Here is a 16,166-nt window from a genome sequence, read left to right as displayed (position 1 = left end):
ATAACCACAAGAAAATTAAATCAATCATAGTAATTCATCAACCACCGATAGGACAACGAAAATCTACTCAGACATCATAGGATGGCAACACATCATTGGATAATAATATGAAGCATAAAGCACCATGTTCAAGTAGAGGGTACAGCGGGTTGCGGGAGAGTGGACCGCTGTAGATAGAGGGGGGAAGGTGATGGAGATGTTGGTGAAGATGGCGGAGGTGTTGGTGTAGATCGCGGTGATGATGATGGCCCCCGGTGGCACTCCGGTGCCACCGGAAGCAAGGGGGAGAGAGCCACCCTCCTTCTTATTCTTCCTTGACCTCCTCCCTAGATGGGAGAAGGGTTTCCCCTCTGGTCCATGGCCTCCATGGCACGGGAGGGGCGAGAGCCCCTCCGAGATTGGATCTGTCTCTCTGTCTCTCTCTGTTTCTGCGTTCTCAGATTCTTCCCTTTCACCGTTTCTTATATTCCCGGAGATCCATAACTCCGATTGGGATGAAATTTTAACACGATCTCTATCCAGATATTAGCTTTCTTACGGCGAAAGAAGGGCACCAACCGCCTTATGGGGTGGCCATGAGGGTCAGGGGCGCGCCTGACACCCTGGGGCGCGCCCCCTACCTCGTGCCCCCCTCGGGCACCGTCTCGCGATGATTCCACTTCCCAAAATTCATAAATATTCCAAAATAAATCTCCGCCAGTTTTTATTCCGTTTGGACTCCGTTTGGTATGGGTTTTCTGCGAAACAAAAAACATGCAACAAACAGGAACTCGCACTGGGCACTGGATCAATATGTTAGTCCCAAAAATAGTATAAAAAGTTGCCAAAAAGTATATGAAAGTTGAATAATATTGGCATGGAACAATAAAAAATTATAGATACGACGGAGACGTATCAATGAGTGGGGCTGTACACGCCCCGGAGTCTCCGGAGAGCCGCCCTCAGGCCTCGGGGGCTCCCTCCCACGCCTAGTGGCAGCACTTAGCTCCGCGCTGGTGAGAAGACGTCGAAGACTAGACTAGGTGCCGGACGCGGCCATTTGCTTTGGATCTCTTTTCTGTAACCCTGCCTTCTGGATTTGGATTTAAGTTGAAGTTGAATTTTCATTTGATGCGCGTGGGGGGGGGGGTTGCCTTTTCTCGTTCAAGCTATTTCTCACAGTCTTGTTCTTGCCTTATTTCAGAGTTCGCGCCAGTCGCTCTCCCCTCGCGGGCCCCTCGCGAGCCGGGCTGGGCATGAAGCACATGAGCCACGCATGCACCAAGCCATGGCTGGTGCTTTCTTATCACGCGGCTCCCATGGGCGTGTCGACGAACTCATCAGGAGCTCCTCAAAAACCCGCAATCTCTCAGGCCGGTTTTGGGCTCGTCCAAGATAAGGTAAACCACAACAACGACCTTGCCCCGGCATGCGTAAGCTCATGAAGACGCGTACTCAATTTAGCACGAAAGGATAAAAGCTGATTGTTTACATGAGGGGCTCCCCCTCTCAAAATGCTCTTACAATCTTCTGGGGCCATGCCCAAGTTTTTAAAGAGTAAATAACAGGGAAAAGAGGAATCGGCCGGATACATTGCTCGCCGCGTCCCCCATGTCATCTTCAGACGCGCCGCTGGCGTCGCTATCACCATCGTTGGCGTTACCTCCACCTTCGTCGGCGCCGACGTCGCCGTCATCGACCACGTCGCCTTCGTCCGCTGCAACCACTACCCCTTCATCATCAGAAGCGAAGGCCCTGACCAGCGCATCCACGTGGTCTTCAACCCATCGCGCCAAGTCGCCCCGTATGGCTTCCGACACGGGAGCAATGGCGGCGTCGAAATTGAAGTTGAGATCAATGTTCCGGAGGTGGCTGAAGATGCGGGAGAACGCGCGCCCAAGCAGACTGCGACCTCTCTCTTCCACAAGCTAGCGAGCCCTATTAGACCGGGCTTCCAGGCGCGTCATCACATTGGTGAAGAAGTTCAGGTGACTGGCGTAGTCATTCGAGTGGGGGGGGGGCAGTGCATTCTCATCACAAATGAATCCCATGGCGGTATTAGCCCTGTTCCGGAGGCCCTGAAGCATGGGGGTGTGCTCGCGCTCCAGCGTCTACCGTTGAAGCACTTCCTACCTGTTTTGCCACGTGACGGCCTCGGCATCATCAACCCGCTTCCGAAGAGAAAGCAACTCGGCGCGGGCGGAGGCCAAGTCCGCCTGCGCCATGACCAGGGCGGCAGTCGTGGCCTCCTCACGCCTCTCTGCCTCATCTAACCTGGGCCTGAGAGTGGTGGTCTTGCCCGTTGCCTCGGTTTCCGCAAGCTTCAGCTTCAGGTCGTGCCAACCTTCAAGATCTACGTGAACCTCGGCCACCCGGCAGTCGACTTCCTCCTGGACCTTGGCCTCGCGAGCCCCGATGGCATCTTCCGCTTGGGCAACTTGACGCTCCCTCGTATCCAGTTTCTCAAGCTCGAGGCTACGCTCCACGGCTTCCAGAGCCAACACCTCCTCGCGCTTCCGGACCTCCTCTTCCTCGGCAGGCGTCCCCCTCAGCGACACGAGGGCGGCTTTGCGCGCCTCCACTTGCTGCTCGAGGGACGCACTCCAGGCGTGGAGCTCCCACGCGTGTTTCTCCGCAGCCTCACGACGGCGGTCAGCTTCACGAGCCTCCTCCAGAGCTTGGGAGCAGGCCTCACGGGAGGCCGCAAGGGAGGCCTCAACCTTTATGTTATCTAGCTCGCACTGGTGGCGCCCGAGGTTGATGGCCACTTTCAGCCTGTGCCACTCCTCCGCCAACCGAAGACCCTCGGCCCCAAGGCGCGCGTCGACACCCTCAAGTTCTTTGCCGAGTCGGTTCATCGCGTCCATCGCCTCCTGGAAGAGCTCATGACGAACGACGCTCCGCTTGTGCTCGAACTCGAGCACACAACCCATCTCGCCCTCCTCTACGGGGGCTGTGGGCGACGCCCGGCGCGGCGCCCCCCTCTCAGCAGGGGGCTAGGGGCTGGCACGGCCCCAGGCTCCAGCCGGCCCTCGCGAGGGGCCCGAACCGAACAAGGCCCGCTGCTTGAAGAATACCCCAGGGTCAAGGCCAGCCAACTGCCGACCATGACCAGGGGAGGAGCCCTTGGCACGCCTGTTGCGCTCCGAGCAAGGCCGCGAAGAAAGGACGGAGAAGGCGCAAGCTCGGGTCGCCTTGATGATGGACCAAGTCCCACGGCTGACCCCACACCGTGGGCAGTGCCCGAGCCTGCAATGCTGGAGCTTGGCGGGTGCGACGGGACGATAGGGAGCTGCTTCTCAAGAGATTTCACGGCCTAGGTAGAAGGGACCCTGAGGGGACAATCGTCAGGGAAGGAAGGCGGCACACATAAGATCACCAAGATAAGGTACTTACTTGTCGACGGCGATGTACTTTCGTCACTTCAATGGCCCAAAGATACCGCTGCTGCTCGAAGATCCTTTCCTCTTGCGGAGCTCCTCGAAGTCCATGCAAATCCGACCAAAGCGTTAAACGTGGCGGCTAGTTTGGGGTGTAGCCGGAGAAGTGCTCGAGAGAACAACTTCAGGGGTGCCTGGCTGCGGAGAATAGTCGAGCGCCGTCTCACCGCGACTTCCTGAGGCCTCCGGAGTTTCGGCCTCGGGAGCTGCGTGCTGCATTGCCTCAGCGACCGGCGTCCCAGAATCACGGGATCTTGAGGACGACGCCGCAGGAGCCCCAGGCGGCATCTGCACATCAGCACTCGTGCCGCCAGCCTCTGGCAGCGCTCGTCCCCCTACACCAACATTTGGGACGAGCTCGGCGCCAGCGACGAAGAGGGGAACCACGGTGGCAGGGTTCTCGCGGGACCCCACCAGGCCGTACGGACGCAGCCCCCACTCGTCAAACGGAGGCATGCTCCCTGCGAATTCAGCCTTGTTCCTACAGCGGTACAACAGATAGTTCTTCCCAGGAAAGTCGTCCGGCGAAGGGACACCTGTCAGGACCTTGAGCACAGTTTGCCGCGTCTCAAGGGGGAGCCCGGACTCATGAAACCTCATATGGTCCTGACTGTCGAGCAAGGTCCACATCAGGCGAGAATGGCGCTGAAGTGGAGCAACCTGACGCTTGACGAACTCCTTCACCACCATCGGTGCGGTCACGCTACGGTCCTTTAGCATCCTTAGCCTGAGCTAGACAGGGACAAGACGGGGGCTCGCTAGCCTCTCATGGCCCCAGCCAGAGTGGGAAACGGCAGGCACTGACGGGGCGTGGAGCAGAAGGACTGGGGAAGCAAGGCGTGGGTGATGGGACAATAACTGTGCAGGTTGCGAGGGCCGCATAGCCAGGTGGATTCAAAGGCAGCATGGGGAAGCGGAGACGCCCACGTCCAATCAACCGCCATGCGTCAATCGAGGCTGCAGGCTTTTGGGGCCCATGGCGCTACGCGCTTGACCTTTGGCTTCGCCTCGAAGCCAAGCCCGAGCGCACCTTGGGCCCGGGGGCTACTATCGGCGTTCTAGGAATGGGGGTCCCCAGACTTGCCTGCTTGCGGCCCACGGTGTGGCTGAGCTAGCAGGCCCGTATGACCCATCTTCATCTATAAGGCATTCAAGACCCTCATGAGGGGCCAAGCCTCATGAGGCGGACGACGCAAGACCTCCTCAGGAGCGGCCTCGCCAAGCAAGCTCACGAGGGGCGGAGAGATCAAGGCAAGGCAAACCTCGCGAGGTTCTCGTGATGTGAGCCATGACGATCGAGACCAGGCGGGCGCCAGGCGGGCGCCAGCGCTCGCAGCGTCCTTGTTTCCTCTTTGGTGATAAGGGGGCAAGCACAGGCGCGGAGTATCGAGGCATCAAGGAAAGGTTTCCATATCGGTGTAACGAGACCAAGACCAGAAGGACGGCAAGACAGAGGTCACCATGGAGCCCAAGATGGCGTCACCACCAGAGCCTTTTGCAGGCGAAGACTACTTTTGTCAGGATAAGCTGTACTAGCTATCCCTTTCAATTTGGCCGTTGTTGGCTCCCTTCCCGCTCAATATTCGGGGAGAGGACCAGGGCCCATATAAGTAGAACTAGCCACCATAGTAGGGGGACGACAAAAAGAAGAGCGAGAGAACTCATTCAGAGGCACCCCCACCCACACAAGTTCACCAAGCACAAGAACACCTCAACCTCAGGAGGCTGTTCTTCCTATTATACTGTTCATCATCAGCCTAAGAGGCAATCTACCACCACCACACTGGAGTAGGGTATTACACCACAACGGTGGCCCGAACTAGTATAAATCTTGTGTCTTTCTGTGTTGTGAGTTCGTCCGCGAGATCTTAGAGAATTAGGGCATGGATCGATAGGGAGAAAACCTTCACGCGCACCCTAGTGTTCAAACCTCGAGGGTTTTGCTGAAACCCGTGATCCGACAATGGGTACCAGAACTAGACCCGGCAGATGTAGCTAGTGGGTACCCTAGTCTGAAGGAAGATGGAACCTCTTTTGACCAGCAAGACTTTGCCATCTGTGTCAAAGAGATTCGTCCGCATGCAACAGTCATCGCTAAAGAGACCGATCTCTCCAAGTACCAGCCGGCTTACGATGCAGATAATCAGAAGATGCAAACTCCTTCGTATAAAGTGATGGATTTAATTCCGCTGATTCGTAAGCACACTTTCGCCCCTGATATTGACCCGTCTGATCTGATTGACGACGAAGTTGAATTCTTCGCCTTGCATGGCTTTGACTGGTCCAAACCCAACTTCAAGATGGTGGAGGAGGAAGACGAACCGACAAGGGATGAATCACAACCTTCAAGTCAGCCAGGCCAAGATTCATGAACCGGGGCCGGTTTATCATCTGCTTTCTGCAAGACTTGAAAACAATTATTCTTTTGGGCACCAAGCACCTTGTAATAGACTAGCATTAAACTCTTATTCTGCTATGCCATCATGCATATTTGCTGTGCATGACACTGTTCATCCACCATGTTTAAGATATGCCATGTATGCTTTATGATATGAGCAATTTTGAATCTGTTCCTGCATAACAACAGGTGAAAAGTATCCTGGCGGTTTACCGCTGGACGGGTTATAATGCCCGATGTAAACCATAGAAACTATCATTGTTTATAACCAAGGCTGGACTGACTGATAACCATATATGATTGAAAATATGTCATACCTATGATATTTGATCACATTGTTGGTTTACCAAGCCAGTGCAGTAAGGGTGATAACCCAAAATTTGAGCACTGGTAATTATCAGAAATTGCCGGTTTATAAGCAAAGCCGGGCCGGGTTAATAAACCCCGGATATTATCTTATCTCAAACTAGCGACTTATAGTCAAAAGCCAGGCCGGGTTAATAAACACCGGATAGCATCTCATCTCATACTGGCGACTTATAGTCAAAAACGAGTCCGGGTTAATAAACACCGATGAATTATGGTCATAAAGCCTTTATAAGCCTCATCAAATAAACCTCCAAAAAAAAGAAAATCTACCGAATAAAAACAAACGAAAAAACGAGACTTTTCATGGGCTGCTAGGCCGAAAATCGAGTGCTTTCACGGGCCGCACAAGCCACTGAGTTAAACCTATATATAAACCCTATAAGATGGACCTCACATAACCAATCGTCGTTTTAACTTTGACAAGTTCAGTGTCTGCATAAGATTGACTTGTCAAACGTTCAACGGGTCATTCCAGGATTACCTAGGTGGAGTGGCTTACTTAAAAGGCAGGATAACCCGGGGTTTTAGGTGAATACACCTGTCTTCCAAGCCTGGCTTTTAATCCTATTACAAGGGTTATAAAAACTCTTTGTTCTTTAGAACAAAAGAGCCCCCAAGCAATATTTTGAGTTGTGCTCAAGGGGCACCTATGTTTGAGTTCACTACAAAAAAATACACTTCCGTGATGATACGTGTTTGTCACAGTAGGTCACTTTTTTGTCATGCATGTACATCCATGATGATTTTATGACAGAATCAAGATAGTCATACCTGTGCTGTCATAGAAGTGTTCCATGACATTACCAAAATAATCATCACGGAAGTGTCCACTTCCATGACGGTAAATCGTGCGTCGCAGAAGTGCTTTCGTCAAGGGTGACCGACACATGGCATCCACCGTAACGGAACATCGTTAAGCTATCGGGTCCGGTTTTGGATCCGATAACCCGTTAACAGCCAGGACCAATGGGAAATTTCCACGTGTAAAATTCTGATTAGCCGGAGGGAACACCTGTCAGCTCGTCAGAGGGTCAGATGTCGCCCGTCCATTGGAGGGGACATGCCTATGATACGTCGACACATGGCTAGGCCCAACAGAGGCCCATATAGGTTAAAAAGGCTGGCCCAGTGAAAGGCCCGTAGTACTTACTCAGGTACTATTGGGCCAACCCAATAACGGCCTGCTTAATAAAGGCCCATTTACGGCCCGAAGCCAGATCTGGCCCGTTAATTGTTCGCCGAATATTTGGGCCCATTTACGGCCCGAAGCCATATCTGGACCGTTAATTGTTCGCCGAATATTTGGGCCCAATTATAGCCCAGTGACTTTCGGCCTGTTAGAGGCCTGATGTGGACATGGGCTCATTTCAGCCCGGTGTGACTTTCGGCCTAGGAATGGACCATGCTGCCCATGGGCCATATATGGTCCGACAGGACATCGGGCCCACTAACGGCCTGTGATAATGGTGGCAACAGTTAAGCCCAGCGTGACTTTGGGCCTGTTAAAGGCCTGTCGCATAATTCGGCCCGTTGATGTCTGTACTAAGCTTTCGGCCTCTTAAAGGCCCATGATATCAGTGGGCCACCTAAGGCCTGAGATATGTTTCGGCCTGGTAACTTCCCGTGATATAACTGGGCCCAAAAAGGCTTGGTCTACATTTCAGCCGGCTAAAGGCCCGTCGACAACTAGTGAAAATTGAGGCCCAACATGCATTTCATCCTGCTAAAGGACCATGGTTTCATCTGGGCTGTAACAGGCCAGTACAATATTCAGCCTGTTAATGGCCCAACGCTACGTGGGCCAAACTAAGCACTGGGCCCACAAAAGGCCCAACTAAAATATAGGCCGGTGTAAGTTGTGGGCCACACGCAAGGTGTGAAGGCCCTAATCATTCGGGCCCAAGAAAGATGCACGCCGGCCCAATTGTGGCCCGCTAAAAACCAGGCTCATTAGAGGCGAATGTTTTGGCCCCGTCGACTACATCTGATTTTTTTCCAGATAGCGAGTGATGGCAGTAACTAGTAGGAATTAAGAACAAACCTACTCTATACAATAAAGAAATTACGCATAGTAACTAAGAATAAACCTACACTATACAATAAAGGATTTATGGTATATTACATCCACTGGGCATCGAAGTTCGCCACCAGTGATCATAAAGCGCAACAAAGAAGCAGATTACAAAAAGGGCACCATTGCAGCGTAACAAAATAATACTGAACTGAGACCACTTCCAAGACAGTTCAAGAAAGGTTAGCCTTGCGCGGGAACTGCTGCGCAAGCTGCTGAGCAAGGCTGTGAGACCGGCCTAGCATGTCGGTCATAGCTTCCAGGTGTAGCTGTTTAGCGATGAGGTTCTCATTGGTGTTCTCCGCAATCTTTCTTAGAGATAGGACTTCAAGTCGAAGTTGAGTTGCAGAATGCCTTTCTGCTAGAACTTGGGACTGAAGAAGTCGAACTGATTCAGACAACGAATTCTGTGAGCTTGTCTGACTGCTAGTCTCAAGTAACTTGAACACTGCATCAAGACAAGACTTTGGGGTTGTCTCGCTATCTTCAAGATGTTTTGCCTTCTTTGCTGCAATATATGTTGGGTTTGTCTCACAGCCTTCAGCAGACTTGTGCATGCCATCAGGCATATCACCCTGAAACAAAGCAGAGAGATGACATGTTTTGCACGTGTATAAACAAAGATGATAACTGTGCTGTCAATTCCATCCAATTTCAAATTAGAAAATAAAGAGTAAGTTCAAAATATCAATAGCATAATTTGGCATTGTTCATAATGCGGGGAGCTTCACCACACTACTGGATTACCATGTCAACATAACAAGCATAGATGAAGGGCAAAGAAAATCATTGTATCTATTTTGGTTAATGTGCATGGCATGTTGTTCATATCATCAGCCACATCAGTAAGATAAAACAGGAGATGACAAGGTGCAAACGTGGGCTGCTTCACCACACACTGGATTATAGATCCACAAAAACAAGCATACATATAGGGAGTATTGAGTAATGTGCATGGTATGAATAAGGAATTTGGTTTTACAAGTAAAACTTAGAACTTACGGTTCTTGCGAACATGCATTTTGGTAGAAACAACAAACTAAACAGCAGTAAATGATAGGGAGTATGAGCAAATTAAACAGCAGTTGAGGATAAAGGCTTTAGAAGGACTGACTTACATTAACAGTTAACACCGGCTTTATAATGCCCTTCTCCATGTCAAGGGAAGGATAACTCAAGAATTTCAGCACATAATCTTCTTCATAAGCATTGCATGTACTCTACATTTTGTAGAGAGTAATTATAGATATGATAATACTGGAAGGGATAGAGGATAATGAAGATAAGATGCAGATTGATGCTACATAATCAACTACCAATCCCTGGAAGTACAAGCGTTACAGGACAAAATGTACTGACAAGAGCAATGGGCTACACTTCTGCACTGGCATTGTCTGTGTATTCTACTTTTTGGTAAGATTAAATATAGATCTGATCTTTTTTAGTAAATGGTGGGCGAGGGAGATAAGATGCAGAATGCTACACAATGAACCAATCCCTCTTCCCATAATACAAGAGTGTTTTGAACACTGGTGTACTGTACAAAACGTTCTTATATTATGGGACGGAGGGAGTAGCTGTTAATGTAAGTACAATGATAGACGACTTTCAGTCCTTACAAGAGGACTGCAGAGCTAAACCTCTTCAAAAGCATTGGGTTGATTCTAAATTTATGTAAGAGTCCATACAGATCTTATAATGTCCACCAAATGGACGATAACGAGGCTAACATGTGCAGTGATGCTACATAATCAAACAACTATGAAAGTAAGTATGGTCATACAGGGCAAGAGGTACTCACAAGAGCAATGCAGTGTGCAGTATAGTTGCGAGATTCTGTGGTCCCTTGAGAATGAATGTTCTTCTGCTAACAGTTTTCGTACAAGTGAGACGTTAAGGCAAATGCAGAAATGTAGTTCAAATTGTGATGTGATATCATAGACAGTACCTTACGCTGCAGCCGAGACCAATGTGTAACAAGATTATTCCAGTCACCGTCGGATAAATGTAGCACCGAAGACTTTACAGAAATTTCGTTTAGAGGCTTGCCATCGAAGTGCGCTTGCCTCAGGTAGGAACGATACTTCATCAATGAGTGCTTGAAAAGCGCAACCAACCCTTGCTCGTCTTCACAATCCAGTTTGGTCCTCGCCTATTTAAAAGAATGAAATCTTGTGTCTTCTGTCAGCAGAAACATATGCAGTAATGACCATGAATAACATTAGTACATTACTTACGCGTAAGTTGCGGAGGAAGACTGGAAATTGTTCTGTGTCTGCGGTATAATCTTTCCATGAAGGAAAGATGCGCACAAAGTTCCTGACAACAATATAAGCTTCGTCTTCTAAACTGGGAAGAAATGGAACATGGGTCCTATTTGCTGCAATTGGGGCTCTCTCTGGTTCGAAAAGGGATTTGGCAACTGGATTTGGTGTACTCTTTGCTGGAATGGGGGTTTTGCATCGTAGAGCTGGTGCTATGTCAACTGGCATAATCATACTGTTTGCTGCAGCTGGGGTCTGCTGAGTTGGGGCATCAGAAATGACCAGTGTAGTAGGGCTAGAGTCTGCTAGAGTTGGGGTGTTTTGTGGGTCAGGTGATATTGCAACTACACCTAATGGGCTATTTGATTTATCAGGTGCCACTACCTTTTCCAAATACTTTGCTTGTGCTCCTCCATGATCAGCAATCGCCCTCTTCCTTTTGAATGTCTGATACACAAGAACAACATTTGAATGGATAAATATGGTATGATGACAGATGTAATATGTACTGAAAATGGATAGGCAGGGCGTATTCACATACACGATGTGTAAACTAAGCTAATGGCAGTTCAACAAAGTAGAAGCAATGCAAAGCATCAGTTGCAAGATATGTGCGACCAATATAACCTTGAAAAGTTAGAGCAAGCACTTTGATGGGTGAATAAGATAGGGAATCTTCCTCTGACCCCTCCACTAGGGAGCTACATTTACTTAGGTCTCCCTCTAGTTCAGAATCACTATTAGGATCATATTCTGAGCATGAATCTGTAGGTGAAGAGCGTTTGCATTGCATTGCATACAAACTTGATTTCAGTCCCTTAATGCCAAGTTTGACAGCCATGGCATTGTTCTGCTTTATTCTTTTCATGCACGCAAGCTCATAATCATTATCATGCTGTTTAGAATCTGAGATTCATGAAAACATAAAAAGTAGTCAGATTATTTATGGAATGCATTGCGGATTCAACTCGAAGAGTGTCTCCCTATAAACCCCTGCATATGCAAAGTTCACCCCAACTGTGCTGACCAGACCACACACAAACATACAAACCCCTTATGTCTCTATAACTGGCAGACACACATTTCAAAACTGAAGTAGGAACATTAGAATCATATGAAATTCGTATTTGAACAAATAAACTAAGGAATTATGAGTGGCATAATGTTTAGCTTCAAGGGTGGAGTGTTGGTAGTGTGACACAAAGCAAGTAGGCAGATTGTATTCCATGTAAAAGATCGAAGCCTATGTAAAAGCTGGAAATGACACTTTCTTTCTATACAATGCAGTGTTCATTGCCCACACATGATGGAAGAGATCACATAGAGAAATAATATTCACTCATGTCTACGGTTCCAGTATTTAGAAACAGGGTGGTCCACCCTAAAAGAATATTGACAACAAATATGACAAGGCAAGCATAGATGTAGTGAATCAATCATTTACATGTGAGCTTACTAGGACAAGTATGCTGAATTGTAACTACAGTAAGAGACCGTCTAAAATCCTCCTAGAGTCATGTCGTCCGGGGACGGCAAGTCGCTGGCGAGGCAGGCGGCCGGGGGCGAGTAGAGATCAGAAGCGCGCAGCAGAACAGAGGGGAATCGGGGCATGGGACGACCCAAAATCCCAAGGTGGGCCGGCCCACCGTGGGCACCCTGTAGAGATACACACCCGAGTGGTGAACATGCATTTTCGAAACTAATTTAGGAACATTTAGCTGACCAATTAAACGACTTTGTTTTAATAATATCAGATTCGTATTTGAACAACTAAGCTTGTTTAGCTTGATGGGTGGAGCAGTGTTATTATGACACGAAGCATGTATTCTGATCTTATAGTGATCATAAAAGGGGGAAACTCTAAGCATATTTTTTAGCAAAAGAGGATTTCCCCTCCGATTTCTATTAAAGAAACCACCACAGAACCAACATGATCAATTAAACCGTATTATGACTGTGCCATGGCAGATTTGAAGCTGCAAACCGGAGAAATGATATTTAGCAGCCATTGTTTGCTTCGAACTAAGAACTAAATTCTAAGAGCTGAAAATAAAGTAGAGTAACCAAGTTAAGATCTATTTTCTGGTTGAGATCAAAAGGTTGAGGAGATATGAAGTACCACCTCTCTTGCGACTCCATGTAGGCATCGGGGTGCGCTGGCTATCGGTGGCGTTGAAGCAGATCTACGACGGTAGACGGGTGCATCGGGTGATAAGTCCCGTTGCGGTGGAAGAGAAGGTCGTGTGAGCGGCCCTGGCAAAGAGGACGACGACGCCAATGAAGCGAGAGGACGTGACACAAGGATCTTGGTCCATCGCCGTGGATGAGAAACGTCCATCTCTAGCAGTGGACGACGCGGTCTTGGTAGGCGCTCTGGCATGGTGGAGGACGGTGGCGATGTGTAACGCCCTCGATGCGGCTATATCTCCCACATGTCGAGGCACGCCTTAGAGGCATAACCGCATTGAAAGCAATGTCGCAAGTTAGGCAATCATCACAACATCCATGTAATACATAATAAGGGGATAAGTAACATAGTTGGCTTACACTCGCCACGTCACACAAAGTACATAAATAGCATTACATCAACCAAACACTCATGGCCCGACTACGGTGCCAAAATAGAAGATCAACCCAACATGCGACACGGTACCGATCACCCCGACCGGGCACCACTACTGATCATCAGGGAAGGAAACATAGTAATGGCGTGACTCCTCATCGAACTCCCACTTGAGCTCTAACGCGTCATCTGGAACGGAGTCGTCTGGCCCTGCATCTGGTTTGGAAGTAAACTGTGAGCCACAGGGACTCAACAATCTCGCACCCTCGCAATCAAGACTATTTAAGCTTATAGGAAAAGGCAAGGTAATATATGTGGAGCTGCAGCAAGTGACTAGCATGTATGGTGGCTAACCTATTCGCAAAAGAGAGCGAGAAGAGAAGGCAAAGCGCAAACGAATAACTAGAGAACAACCTGCGACAAGCATTACTCCAACACCGTGTTCACTTCCCGGACTCCGCCGAGAAGAGACCATCACGATAACTCACATAGTTGATTCATTTTAATTAAGTTAAGGTTCCAGTTATCTACAACCGGACATTAACAAATTCCCATCTGCCCATAACCGCGGGCACGACTTTTGAAAGTTCAATCCCTGCAGGGGGTCCCAACATAGCCCATGACAAGCTCTCATGGTCAACGAAGGAATAGACCTTCTCCCGAGACATTCCGATCAGGCTCGGTATCCCGGTTCTACAAGACACTTCGACAAGTTAAAACAAATCCAGCAACACCGCCCGAATGTGCCGACAAATCCCGATAGGAGCTTCACATATCTCGTTCTCAGGGCACAATCGGATAAGCAATCCGTACAACTAAACCAGCCCTCGAGTTTCCCCGAGGTGGCGCTGCAAGGGGCTCTAGGTTGGACCAACACTCAGAGGAGCACTGGCCCGGGGGTTTAAATAAGATAACCCTCGGGCTCCGGAAACCCAAGGGAAAAAGAGGCTAGGTGGCAAATGGTAAAACCAAGGTTGGGCATTGCTGGAAAAGCTTTATTCAAGGCGAACTATCAAGGAGTTCCCATTATAACCCAACCGCGTAAGGAACGCAAAATCCGGGAACATAACACCGATATGACGGAAACTAGGGCGGCAAGAGTGGAACAAAACACTAGGCGAGAGGCCGAGCCTTCCACCCTTTACCAAGTATATAGATGCATTAAGATAACATGGCAATATAATGATATCCCAACAAGTAAATAGTGTTCCACCAAGGAACGGTCTCCAATCTTCACCTGCAACTAGTAACGCTATAAGAGGGCCTGAGCAAAGCAGTAACATAGCCAATCAACGGTTTGCTAGGACATGGTGGGTTAGAGGTTTGACATGGCAATTTGGGAGGCATGAAAAGCAAGTGGTAGGCATCATAGCATAGGCATAGCAAAAGAGCGAGCATCTAGCAAAGCAAAGATAGAAGTGATTTCGAGGGTATGATCATCTTGCCTGCAACGTTGTCAGAGTTGACTGGATCCTCGAAAGCAAACTCAACGGGCTCCTCGTTAGCGAACTTGTCTCCCGGCTCTACCCAAACAAGACAAACAAGCAAAAGGAACGCAATCAACCATGTGCACAACTCAAACAACATGATGCAAACATGGTATGCTATGCGGGATGCGATGCGGGATGCATATGCAAGATTTGACAAGAGATGCATGAACCCAGCCTCAACTTGGAAATCCAAGTGTGCCACTGGAAATATGAGATGAAATCGCTTGAAAACGATATAAAGAATGCCGGAATCGGAGTCACGGTTTGGAAATGGCAAGCAATTCAAATATGGCCACGTTCTGCGATTTACAGCAAGTAGTCAACTAAATGCAACGAGATGAACATGCTACAGCACTCAAACATGGCATCAAAATGCATGGCAGGAATCCATTAATGATTCTTAACAAAAGACTAGCACTGAGCTACGGCCAATTCATCAATTAACAGGTTCAAACAAGCATGGAAAAAATGCATTTGGTAAACAGATTTCAGACTTAGTGAAATTAACACTTGTCTGGAATTTCAGATCAGATAGCACTCTTTGGAGCAGCAAAACTATATGCTACAAGACCTGAACATGGCAAAGTAAAGCATGGCATGGAGCTACTCAAAGAGCTTAACAAAAGTCCCTTAGTTACCTTGAGCCAAAAGGGATCATAAAATACATTTGCAAGCATGTGAACATGGCAAAAACATAATCAGTTCTCAGACTTGGTGAAAACTGGGACATGCAAAACAGATATCAACTAGGCATGTTTACGAGCTCGATGCACTCACTACAGAGCATGTCATGACAATATAAGCATACACCCATCAAGAATACACAAAATACAAGCTAGACATGGCAAGAACAATAACATAGCATGCACGGATCAACTACAACATCATCCGCAAAATCGCTAACAAGTAGACAATCTGCCCAGATTCACGAAATGACAAAAGTAGAGCTCGATTGACTCAAGCTAGGGTGCTCCATAATTGCAAACAAAGACATGGATGGATAGAGCACTACAAGATTAACAAAGCATCCTTACTGATCACCCTCAAAAGAGGCACGGATCACTAGGAAACAACATGAACATATGGCATAATGAGATAAACAGACCAAGGACTTAGTGGAAATGCTAAGTCCCTAAAATCAGCATTAACAAGTGCACCACTTTGCAAGCTTGTGCTAGTCACCACACACATCACAAAAATACATGGATGGCACCACTGGAAAGATGGCAAAACCTATAACAGAACATATGTAGAGCTCATGGGCATAACATGCACACAATAATCATGGCAAAAATGACAAATATCTAAATGGAGCAGCAGATCTGACAATTATCTCAACTAGCATACTTCCAACAGCATTTCGGGCATCAAGATGAACTCAAATGAAAATGATGCAGTGAGATGAAATGATGTGCTCTCTGAGGCGAACAATTTGATATGCTATATGCCCAAAACGGAGCTACGGATGCAAAGTTATGATGCAATGAACATAGCAAAATATTAGAGTTTCGGGGCAAAAGTCAATCGAGCAAGATCCGATCCAGATCTGGATCAGCGCGGATTACGAGGTTGGTCGGCAACTGTTCACCGCG

This window comes from Triticum aestivum, chromosome 2A (assembly GCF_018294505.1).
Source record: "Triticum aestivum cultivar Chinese Spring chromosome 2A, IWGSC CS RefSeq v2.1, whole genome shotgun sequence".
Taxonomy (NCBI): domain Eukaryota; kingdom Viridiplantae; phylum Streptophyta; class Magnoliopsida; order Poales; family Poaceae; genus Triticum; species Triticum aestivum.
The sequence above is the reverse complement of the archived record's forward strand: the minus strand, read 5'-3'. Positions refer to the sequence as shown.